This window comes from Maylandia zebra, linkage group LG15, assembly GCF_041146795.1.
Source record: "Maylandia zebra isolate NMK-2024a linkage group LG15, Mzebra_GT3a, whole genome shotgun sequence".
Taxonomy (NCBI): Eukaryota; Metazoa; Chordata; class Actinopteri; order Cichliformes; family Cichlidae; genus Maylandia; species Maylandia zebra.
The window spans coordinates 41,914,348-41,926,972 of record NC_135181.1 but is presented as its reverse complement, the minus strand read 5'-3'; the positions used below and the strand labels follow the sequence as shown (position 1 = coordinate 41,926,972).

General features: G+C 41.8%; 1 protein-coding gene and 1 long non-coding RNA gene across 8 annotated transcripts in view; one reads left to right on the top strand and one right to left on the bottom strand.

The window, feature by feature from the left end:
* LOC143412737 (interferon-induced very large GTPase 1-like) overlaps window positions 1–7,360 on the bottom strand; it is a 57,023-nt gene extending 49,663 nt beyond the window's left edge. The window contains exons 1-5 of one of the 7 annotated variants that reach the window (XM_076874505.1): window positions 7,178–7,356; window positions 6,020–6,186; window positions 5,414–5,559; window positions 4,836–5,010; window positions 1,800–3,962 (exon numbers count right to left, since the gene is read on the bottom strand). The gene's annotated coding sequence lies outside the window, so the exon portion shown is untranslated. The other 6 variants (XM_076874506.1, XM_076874507.1, XM_076874504.1 and 3 more) reach the window with 6 other exon arrangements.
* A 753-nt stretch (window positions 7,361–8,113) lies between these two features.
* LOC143412739 (uncharacterized) lies at window positions 8,114–12,518 on the top strand. The gene is made up of 4 exons (XR_013093282.1): window positions 8,114–8,273; window positions 8,560–8,639; window positions 9,082–9,192; window positions 11,202–12,518. It is a non-coding gene; the product is annotated as an uncharacterized LOC143412739 (long non-coding RNA).
* The last annotated feature ends 107 nt before the right edge of the window (window positions 12,519–12,625 follow it).

The window sequence follows — 12,625 nt, the reverse complement described above, 5'->3', positions numbered from 1 at the left end:
CCACGTGATTTACAGTAAATCCCCGTACTTCTCAGCAGCACTGTTCACTTTCACTTTCAGTGTGTGTGTGTGTGTGTGTGTGTGTGTGTGTGTGTGTGTGTGTGTGTGTGTGTGTGTGAGAGAGAGAGAGAGAGAGAGAGAGAGAGAGAGAGAGAGAGAGAGAGAGAGAGAGAGAGAGAGAGAGAGAGAGAGAGATATTTGCAGTTTTCTCCTCACTCTCTGACTCAACTTCATAGGACAGTTTTGCTGTCTAAAGTTTTAACTACTACCACAGGACAATGGGTAAGTCAGACTCAGTTGCTTCTGTTATTCTGTCTGGAAAAACAGTTATCCACACAAAACTCTGTCCCAGCCAGCTACAGCACCATGGTCTTGGAGGAACGTTGCCTCGTTTCACTGTGTACTGTACCACTGCACATAGTTGGAATGACAATAAAGCCACTTGCTGTGTGAAATAGTGTCAAAATTGAGATGTGGTGATATAAAGATGCTAGGGACACTTAAAGTAATAAGGAACAACTTTCTTGAGTGACCAAAGCATTTTGGCTTGTGGCTTTCATCACGGTCACTGCAAAATGTCAAACAGTTTGTGAATAAATAAAAAAACAGGAAAGTGAAAAAATTCAAGTGGACCAATCACACCTTCACAAATAAACAAGCTGACCAAGTAACATTTAACGAGGTGGTACTAGCTAATTGGTTGTTTAGGCCACAGCCCAAATGGATTCTGGACTGAACCACTACAGATTAAAATGGATTTAAAAAAAAACAAAACAAATTCCCCACATCTCTAAAAGTAAAAAATGCAAATGTATATATATATATATATATATATATTAGGGGTGCAACGATATTCGTATCGATATTGAACCGTTCGATACAGTGCTTTCGGTTCGGTACGCATATGTATCGAACAATACAAAATTTGTAATGAATCTGCGTTCGACTACTCCGCCTAGGCTGCACTGTCGAGCGCAGATCCACTTAACGCTCAACACAGACAGCATCGTCAGAAGGAAGAGCGCAGGGCAAGCTAGCGAGACAGAAGTTAAGCTCTCCTTGCAACATGGCAAATTGAACCTACCAAAATCTATCTCTGCTTTAAATGTCAAATTTATTTACACTGAGTGTGACTAAACATCACAGCACAGTCACACTTCCTCTGTTAAAGAGGATCAAACAGTGGCAGATGTGTGAGGAACATTTTCTGCAGCACAGTCTGATGAAGACACCCACACAGACTGTTAGTCTGATGTGATGATGTGAGGAGAACAAACCTGCACACTCTATTTTAAAGGCTCTGAGCTGGATGTTGGAGACTTTGTTGTTGCTTTGGAGTCTTTATCAAACACCAGACGTCAGAGAAAAAACAAGTCTTTGTGTGTTCTCCGCAGAAACACGCTAACAAACAAAGAACAGTTGCTCTGTGACAAAGAGGAAACCTCAGAGATGATGAGCTCACCTGAAACCCTGGCTGATTTTGACCCACACATTTTCACACCTTGGCTCATGTGATTAGGTAGAATGTCTGTGAAGGTTCTCAGTCATCCAGGTCATCGTAGACTAAGGAGCTTGGAAAGAAAAGCATCTGGACATCAGGAGGTCCTTTGTCCCTCTTTGGGGGGAAACTCCCACTAGGTTTAAATCTGGGACTCCCCACCAATTGGACCCTTAGAACTGAAGAAGCTTCTCGGATGAGAGGTGAAACGTCTTCAAGCAACCTAAAGAAGTCCAGACGCTTTTCTTTCCAATCTCCTTAAAAAACCTCAGAGACTGGAATGAATCAAAGTTGCACTTACTCAGCTTCTTCCCATGAACTTCTTCCATCTGCAACTTTCAGCTGTTTGGACCAGGTCTGTGTAGAAACAGAGAAATTCCTCTGCTTCTTCTCCGTCACCAGTCCTCTGTGTCTGCAGGCTGCGTCACATTAAACACTTCACACCATCAAAGAGTCTTATGATCTGGCTCACAGGTCAAAGATCAGCTACCACACTCTGATATATAACCCACAATGTTTATAGCAATTCGCTAATAATTTTCAAAAGAGTACAGCCTGAATGTGGGTGTGTCTGCAAGCTTAAACAATTTAAAAATTAAACACTTCAAACAAACTATAAAAGAGTCTGAATCTGCAGCTCACAGGTCAAAGATCAGCTGCTACTCTCTCATGTGACTTTAGATCATCGTACCTTCAACAAATGTGCATCATCATCTTGATCTTTTCACTCTGTACACATTTCACTTGTACTTGTGCTCATGATTGAATATATTATCCAGCAGTTACATAAACTTAACTCTATTCATCATATTCCTTCATTTCTGCTGCGTATCAGTGTTCAACAGTTTTTCCACTGCATTCCATAGCTTTATTTTCCAGTCAGCATACGTGACCACTGTATTTCAGATGTTGTAAATAACAGAAGTCATCAATTGGGAATGGTTGGTTATCTCCTGTAGTTGTGTATTAGCTAGCTTTAAGCTCCAGCTAATACACTGTTAGCTAAAATTGAATGTTTTAATTCCTTCAATTTCTCAAATATTCCTTCAGTTTATGCATAGATAGGGGGTGAGGTAAGTTCAGAGTTTGAAATAATGTACCTAAGATACATGAAATTTTTGACACTCTTTAACTTGTTTTTTCTGAAATGAATGAGATTCTCCTGTTGCATCAGTTCTATCCCCATCTAATCAACAAGTGGGGCAGACTTCTCTTTGCCCCCATTTGTTTGACTTCCTGCATACATGTAATATTGTGTCCCAGTCACTTCCATTGTGTAACACAATTGACAAATTTGGTTTAGCATTTTCAGGTTCTAACGTCGATGGTCCCTTAGTCAGAACTTGTGACATTTTGTCTCCATTGGTATGTATCTCACTAAGAAACTGTACATCCACCACAGCAATAAACTCACACTTCTAGCCACAGTTGTGCTGGGAAACTGAAGTCCCGGGTTTTAATTGCACCTTAGAACACACATGCATCAACACTACTATGAGCGGGTGGAGGGAGGTTTGGAGTCTTCTCTCACCCCCGTTCTCTGCGGCCTGCTGGAGCGGGGGGGCTAGGAGGAGTTGGCCGTCCGGCTGCGGTCTGGGGTGTGGGGCCTCCCTGCTGCTGCAGAGTCGGGGCGGTCTGCCTCTCCCCACCGCAGGGAAAAGGGTAACACCACCTGGGTCTGGGTGCGGTTCCCCCCTCCAGGGGCAAGGGTACCTAGACCCGGTTTGTAGAGTACGCTTGGGGAGTGTGATCGTGTATACAGCGTCTCTTTATGTCTGTCTCCACGTCGGTTGAGTGTGAAGTGCACATGAGAGCATGAGGGTGGGAATGGATGTTTGTGTCTGTGTGTGCCTGTATGTTTGTGTCTATATGTCAGGTTGGGTATCAGACGCCACCTCTCTGGGGACATCTCGGGCCTTCCAAGGTTTGGAGGCCTATCTCCACCCACCACCACTTCCCCTGCCGGTGGCGGACTCCCTCAGGTGTCGGTGCGTTGGTGGTTCTTTGTATCTGGGGGTGGGCGTCCGGGTACACACCGGCTCACTCCTTGGCGGCCGCTTATTGGGGCTCGCTCGGGCCATTTCGGAGGTGGGGTGCCCCCGGCCTCTCGGCCTGGGGCTCGGTCACTCAGGCACAGCTGGCTGCCGGCGGAGCTCACGGGCACGTCACTGCAACTCCCCCTGGCTTCTGCTCCGCGGCTGCTGAATGAGCCCTCATCTGGGACTCTCCTTAGCTCTTACTGGGACAGTGGCGCAGCTGCCCCTCTGTGGGTCTTCCTTGGTCTCTTGTGTTCTGGGGGCCTCTGGATGTCTGGAGTCTTGATCTCCTCCATACCTGCTTGATACCATAAAGGACAGGGCTGTGGCTCCCCACACTCCCTAGCAGATCATTACATGGAGAAACCTTTGGAATGCAAGCATGCTGATCCACACAGGTCCCACAGTTATGTCTGTCCCGTTTGCAACTGAAAATAAAATAAATTCATAATTATAATAAAGGTCAATCAAATGGACCAATATGGCAAGGCCATGATGATCCACTTGGTAAAATAAATCCGCTTGGCATCTTTCTTGGCCTCAAGACAACAATTCTGATGGTTATAGATCCAAACGGGACAAAAAAAAAAAAATCATCGTTTGACTTGACCCGGCCGGACCAGTGTTGTTATTGTGGTTTTTTCTCTTGTCTCCATCCCCAATATTTGAACCTTAACAATATGCAAGTGTATATTTAACACAAGTATGTATGTTTTTCTGTGCCTCAGTGCTTTCTGTCTAATATTTATACTCTGATGAACACATCAGAGTGCAACCTCTGGGGTTAGTATCATGTCCATACTCTGACCTGCAGACTGGAGAAGCCAGGGATCAAGCCACCAACCCTCTAATTAATACATGGCCTTCTCTATCTCTTGTGCTACAGCCACTACTAGACCATATTTAATGCAAATGTTTACGTTTTAAAAAAATTTCTGTTTATATCAGTTAAATTTTAGAGCTGCCGTGACTGAAATCCAAAAACTTTCCAGAATGAATCCCAGATCTGTCTCAAGTTACACCAGAGTTTTAACTTCAGGGCCTATTTCAGGAAGCCGGTTTAGTGCAAACTCTGAGTAAGTATACCCTGAGTTAACGAAAACTCTGGGTTTACGGTTTCACAAAGCGAGTTTAGATTAATCCTGAGTGAGTTACTATGACGACACACTCCGTGAAGCTAACCTGCCCCCTAGCAGGTTTACTTCAACTAACCCTGACGTTCTCTGCCTCTGTGTCGGAAACCTGACTGTAGAAAGTGTCAGACATGGCGTGCCCCTTCCTTAATGGTGAAAAGTATTTACCTCTGTATCATCTCCAGTGTGATGGACGCTGACTCCTGATACTCAAGGTTGAAAACGTAGTATGACGCAAAGAAGACAGCAAGGGTGCTGGTAAAGTCATGCATCTGCTCAGGCTCATAAAATACCTTGCCCTCCAAACTGATCATCCAGCGGCTTGCAGACATGAAATTATTCCCTAAAAACAGACAAGAGTCCAATAAGACAATGTGCTCACCCTTACAAATAAGGTTTCCACAAGAATGCTGGATAGCAGGCCTCACACTGTAAAAAAAAAATAGAATCCACACGGTTTGCTGCTGTTTCTCTTATTATTTATTATGTCATGAAAATTATGATCAATTACAGGAAAAAACTGCCTAATGTTTTGGCATTTTGGCCTGTGCTGAAATGTTAGGCTGTTTTTTTTTCCTGTTGGTCATTGTGTATAATAAGAGAAACAGCAGCAAACTCTGTGTATTCTATTTTTATACAATATAAAACAGACAAACCCCTGTTAAGTAAGTTGTTGTGGGTACAAATACCACAATAATTACATAGATTTTTTACAAAAATATTACAAGAGGAAACTATTTATTTACCGAGCGCTATTACCCTTGGTGTGATGGGTAAGGTCATCTCTCTCTCAACAGACATCTTGGTGGAAAAAGCCTTTAAACACAAACACTGAGGCTACATCACACTGTCAGCGCAGCCAGCAAGGGCAGGAGGACAGCAATGTACCACACTGGGCGGGAAAAGACAGAGAGACAATTGTTAATTTAACGTTGCATTTATTTAACCCTTGAAAAATATATTTACATAAGTAAATAAAAGAAAAAAAACACACAACCCATCTTTTCGAGAATAATTCAACTAATTGCTCTTTTGACCAACCTAACACAGACGTTACATGGTTTTCCTATGAAAAAGACCCTGGAAGACGTTGTATTAAAGGAAAAAAAAAAACATACTCCCCTTCCCACTTAAAAAATTAATAAATATTAAACTTAGGTTGGAGTTCCTCGCGCCACCAACCTAATGTCACATTAACTTTTTAATGTTGTGTACTGCAGCTCACACAAAATTAAATAAAGCAGGCTAACCTACATGAGCAAGCTCAAAACTGGATAAGATTGTTTTAGCAGTCTCTAAATTTCCAAAAAAGAAGTTGTCTTTCTTTATTCTCATTAAATGTGTATTTTTACCTGCTGCTTAGTCAAACTCTCTAAGTTTGTGCAGCTTCCCCGCTTGAAAGGGATTGATGCATCTACCATAGGTGTTTAACTGGGTTTCACTCAATGACCAGGCAGATCTTTTGTTTTTCCTTTTCTTTAATCTTCTTTTCGGCCACAGTCAGCCATAGGTGAAAACCCTTTAAATACAAACCAAAAAACCCAAATACAAATTATGTTTGTTATCACACATCTGCAAATATTGTAAACAATCCCAAACACATTTTCTTTTTTTTCCTTTTTTTTTAAACACATCAATGCAGTGCATAAGCTTTGTAGTACAATATTTGCTTGAGTATTTTTAAATGCTCAAATTACGTAATTCACTAACAATTGTACATACACCTTGAGAAATACTGCTTTCTATTAAAGTGCTAAATTAAATAATCAATCTGCATTAGAACTTGAGCAGTAACAATAGTATTTATAACCAGCTTCTCTTAACCATATGCAAGCATTAACAGTCTTCCATATGCAGACCAACAATAAACAATGTTTACGAGCGGCAGTGCTAATGCTACATGCTAGCGGCAGCCGCGATTCTTTAGCAACTCACTTCAAAGTCTTTTACCATAGTCAGCAACCATTCCCTTACCGGCTGCCTCCCTGGCTTTGTAGATACTTCAGTTCCACACAATATTCATGTTGGCGACAACTTATTGAAGGAATTATACTGGGCTTTTCCCGAAAGTGGCACCTTCCTATTGCTTCCCAGTTCGCCTTTCTTTTTCTTCCCGACAGAAACCCAGACACAAGATTAGTTCCGCCCTCCAGTCTGTCACGTTTACGTTTTCCCTCAGGGCTTCACCTCCTACTCGGTTTGACTTGACAGTCATAGAACAGAAGCGCAGGAGGACAATGCACCACACTCGGCGGGGAAAAAAAAGACAAAGACTGTCGTTGCGCCTGTGTTCCTCGCCCCTCCCCGTGTAAAATATATATCTAAATATATATTCAAATAAGAAAAGAAAAAAAAACACACACAACCTATTTTTTCCAGAATAATTCAGCTAATGTGCTATTTCGACCAAGCTAACACCGATTTTAAGCCCTCCCACACACACACAAACTATACATGCTCTTAAGAATTAATAAACGAATATGTTAGGGTAGGAGAGTCCTTTGCATTACCTTATGATGTCCCGTTTGCAGTTTCCACACAGAGGTCCAACAATAACAGGTGCAAAATCTTTTGTCCTCTCGAGAATATCGTAAGAGTGAAGAGTTAACGAAGTTGGCCTTTCCTCTCCTGTCAATCACTGGATCACAGGTCATGTCAGTCAGGATATGGAGTGGTGGTTGGTAGAGGTAGGTGGGTAGGCGGGGCCAGCATGCATTCAGTGTGTGTTTCACTACGTTGGGTTGACTAGTTCCCAGAAGAGTTCTGTACATGTTGCACGTTCAGTAAATGAGCAATTCAGTTACTGCTCGACTGAGAAGCCTCCGCCAAATTATTACAATATTCTCCACTGACTGAAGTTCGCCTTTGGCAACGCAGTGGCAAGCATTTGCAGCAGCTGTGCATGTGCATACAACTGCATGCAGCAGATTAGATGATCAGAATTCCTTACACACAGGCAAGTCCCGTAAAAAGTCAAAACCATAATACTTTCACTGGTATCATACTGACAAATGGCATAGGTTGGAGGAAAATCTGGAAATTGTTGGCAGTGAAAGAGTTAAAATGTAATGCACTATTGCAACCAACCACTGAAAGAGTACAAAATACACAAACAGTATGATCATTCAAATCACATTGTGCTGCCACTGCTGGGGTGCGGTAGCTCCACCACCCCACTAGGGGGAGGAAGCGGGTTTGTGTATTCAAGTTTCTCTAGTAAAGGAAAAGTTCATGGAGTCTGGCCAAGTTGATACCAGCACACAAAATATTAGCTCTGAAGTTGGCTGTACTGGAGCATGAGAATATGCTTGTGTAACGATGTAAAAGAATGAATATGGTTTTGTTGTTGTTAAATTCCTGTTAAACTTGGGATCGCAACCATGGGTTTATTTTGGAACTTTTATTTTGAAAATCCGCAGCGGAAGTCTGCTACTGGTAAACGGGCTACCCCCCTGCCTATCGTTAGGAGCAATGAAGCTTTCGCTGTGGTAAGTCCTCTCCGTCCGCTCTCACAGAGCATGAGTTTAAAACATATTTTTTAAATCCTCATCCAGAGAGTTTTATTCACACAGCGCTGGAAAGAGAAGCTGACCAGGGGTTACACTTGTAAGTACGATTATATTCTGTGTTCATGTTAAGCATGTGATGTAAAATGGGTTGTTGACTCTCATATTTGAAGCCGGCATGTTAGCTGCATTGCCGATGCTAATTCATTGTGTGTTAGCATCAAGCTAGCGGGATTTGGAGTTAACATGTTTTCATTTATTTGTCTTGGTTATACCAGCTATAGTTCAAGTTGCTAAGTCTTCAGTCTGTATTTTGTAATGTGAGAAATATATTATGTTCCAGATGTATGTTTTAATATGTTTTTCTTATGTCTCTCCTTTTGAAGAACTGTTTATCTATCTGCCAAACTGGAACGTACAGGGAGGGCCGAACACACATAATACAGTAGCTGCTAATGTGTTAACGGTAGGTATAACTACTATCGCAATTTTGTTTTAAAAAATACAGTAAGTAAATGTAAATAACCTTAATATACCCATAATGCAAAGCAATAATTAACTGTAGAAATGTTTTCAGGTAAGTTACTGGGCATTTTGTGGTATTTTACTGTGGAAAAAATACAGCAAAGGTTAACAGTGCACATTGTGAAAAAATTTCGTACTGTAGTTCTTTAAATCGGTTACAAACATAGATTTTAGATGGAAGGAGCAGGATTTTGTCCCATGCTTGTATATCTATTTCACATTTAAGCAGCGTCCCCCAAGATTTTCTCAATTATGGCAGTTTATCCACAATTAGGGCATAAATTTATTACAACTGGAGAGACATGCTGACTGCATTACAGATTTACAATGTGGGAAATATAATATAACATAACATAACATAACTCTCACCTCTGTATTGAAAGAAATGAAGCTCAACAGAAGTCCTGGCCTTGGAACTAGATGAAGCTGTCTGTCACGGCGGGGTGCACACCCGATGTGGAAACAGGACCCAAAGCAGATGATGACGAGGAGTAGTAAGTTTAAACAGAAAAGTGATCCTTTATTGAGATGACGGCAGGGAAAACCAAGAAACCAAAGCAAACTGTCAAAAACACTACGAAACAAAACACTAAGAGGTACTAAGACCTATAACTATAACTGTGGAAAACAGGCAAAGACGAAAACTAAGGCTAAGGTCAAAATAATAGAACCAGGCTAGATAGGGCAGAATGAACAGACGACCCAACAATGGCATGCAGAAAACAAAGGGCTTGAATATATAGATGACTTAATGAGGTTAAAATTGAACATATGTTATTCTGACAATGTGTTCTTCGTTCATATTCTGTCCTGTTATCCCTAATCACCCTAATGACAGGACATAAACATAATGTCCTGTCATTAGGGTGATTATATTTGGAGAGCATTTTCTCATTATCATTATAACAGCTGGGATCATTACGCCAAAATAAACAAATTACACATCCCACCGCAGTCAATTATGGGATGCATAATGTAGTCTGGCTGTGTATATGTATGTATGTATGTATCTAGTATAGATAAGAGGGCACTGTTGCCCAAAGGTAATGACTCATAATCAGAATCAGAATCAGAATGGGTTTATTGCCAGATGTTGAGGTTTACAACATTAGGAAATTGCTGCGGTGCTTCAGTGCAGACAATAAGAATTAAAGTGCTATGTAGAAAGAAAGATATGTGCATGAGATATACATGAGATATATACATGAGAATAAGAATTATGAGTGCTACGTAGAAAGATATATACATGAGTGCAGGTGGTGATCAGTGCCAAACATGAAATGATGAAGTGACACAGCGTAGGGTCATGTGTTAGTGGCGGGGACAATCATGTGGTAATTGTTCATGTGTCCAACAGCAGAGGGGAAGAAACTGTTCTTATGGCGAGAGGTTCTGGTGCGAATGGACCGGAGCCTCCTGCCTGAGGGGAGCAGGTCAAACAGACTGTGTCCAGGGTGAGAAGGGTCAGCTGAGATCCGGGCTGCACGCCGCAGTGTCCTGGAGGTGTACAGGTCCTGCAGAGATGGGAGTCTGCAGCCAATCACCTTCTCAGCAGAGCGCACAACACGCTGCAGTCTCTGTTTGTCCCTGATAGTGGCTCCATATTATATGCATTACAACACTGAGTCCTTCCAGTGACGTGCATTTGATGTCATTATGCTTGGTGTTGATAGAAATACTGAAATCTCTCTAAGTGAAATATTATTGTGTCCCGGGTTATTATGCTTGAATAATTGCTCTGCGTCAGAACAACCAGCTGCTGCGAATGCAGCAGTAAAGAAAATATGTGTTTTTCCTTCAGTCCGATGGAGGATAAATCTTAGAAAGAGTAAAAAGCAGTTGAACGATAATTTGAAGAAAGAAAATCCAGATTCTACCAGTTTCAGGCTTTGATTTGCTCAGGGGCAGTTGACAGCAGATCGACAGGGCCTGGCTTCAGACGCGGTCAGCGTGAAGCAGAGGCTCGTGTTGGAGGGGCGGGCTGAGTCCGTTTGAAGTGTGTCTGTGTAAAAATAGCCGCTGCAGCCGTTTTGCGCGCCCTGGCCAGGCATACCAACCTTGGAACCAGGTGTACCTCCAGCCAGCTCGCAGGAGGGATCATGGGAAACAGTTTAGTTGCACATGGCACATCCAGGGCACAGCTACCTGCTGCACGTGCTTATCATCTCACCCACAGATGTGGGTGTGATGTGAACAGATGTTCACTGTGATATGTAAGACAGACATACAGTATCATAATATCGCAGCCTGTTTGCATTAAAACTCTCCTCTCACTGTCATTGGTTTAGCTTGAGGTTTTCAAACTGATAAGAAATAAATATACTGCTGTGATATAAGACAGACATACAGTGAGTGAGTCAGCCAAATACATAAAATTAAACATGGCTGATGTTATTCCAGGTACACACGTACCACAGACTTTTTAGGCATGTGTGAAAAGAGGTGTGCTCACTTCAGTCAATCAATCATACTATGTGTATTCTTCCCTTCGCTTCCCTCCAAGACATCTACAGGAAGCGGTGCCTGAGGAAAGCGGGGAGGATCATCAAGGACTCCACCCCAGCCATAAACTGTTCAGACTGCTTCCATCAGGAAGGAGGTTCTGCAGCATCCGGTCCCGTACCAGCAGACTGAGAGACAGCTTCTTCCACCAGGCCATCAGACTGCTGAACACGTCATAGACACCTCAGCTTCACTACTGGAACTTCAACATTATGCACTCCACACTGTATATAAATGCCACTTGTTTTGCACATATTCAACTCTGTATATTCTATATATTTTATTATTATTATTATTATTTTTTATTATTTTTATTTATCTATTTTTTACTATTTAATTTGTAAAAATGTGTATACACACACACACACACACAGGAAAATATTTAGTATACACATCCAGAAATGCATACACTATTATATATTGTACATACAGTGGGGCAAAAAAGTATTTAGTCAGCCACCGATTGTGCCCCCACTTAAAATGATGGCAGAGGTCAGTAATTCGCACCAGAGGTACACTTCAACTGTGAGAGACAGAATGTGAAAAAAAAATCCATGAATCCACATGGTAGGATTTGTAAAGAATTTATTCGTAAATCAGGGTGGAAAATAAGTATTTGGTCAATAACAAAAATACAACTCAATACTTTGTAACATAACCTTTGTTGGCAATAACAGAGGTCAAACGTTTACTATAGGTCTTTACCAGGTTTGTACACACAGTAGCTGGTATTTTGGCCCATTCCTCCATGCAGATCTTCTCGAGAGCAAGCTCTTTGGTCTTGGCCATGGCGGAGTTTGGAGTCTGACTGTTTGAGGCTGTGGACAGGTGTCTTTTATACAGATGATGAGTTCAAACAGGTGCCATTCATACAGGTAACGAGTGGGGGACAGAAAAGCTTCTTACAGAAGACGTTACAGGTCTGTGAGAGCCAGAGATTTTCCTTGTTTGAGGTGACCAAATACTTATTTTCCACCCTAATTTACGAATAAATTCTTTACAAATCCTACCATGTGGATTCATGGATTTTTTTTCACATTCTGTCTCTCACAGTTGAAGTGTACCTCTGGTGCAAATTACTGACCTCTGTCATCATTTTAAGTGGGGGAACTTGCACAATCGGTGGCTGACTAAATACTTTTTTGCCCCACTGTATATTTATTAGTTTCAGGTTGGCCATTCTTGTATTTTGCTCGTTTGTGTTGTTGTGTTTGCACATCTCTGTTGCTTGTGGGGTTCGCACACAAGAATTTCACTCGCATGTGCTGTGCCAGTGTGCCTGCACATGTGATGTGACAATAAAAGTGATTTGATTTGATTTGATTATTCTTTGACAGACAACAGAGCACCAATCAGGCTCTCCAGGGAATCCCAACAGTCAACAGGACCCTTCACCATCATACATCCCTCTTGCTGTAGGCTGTA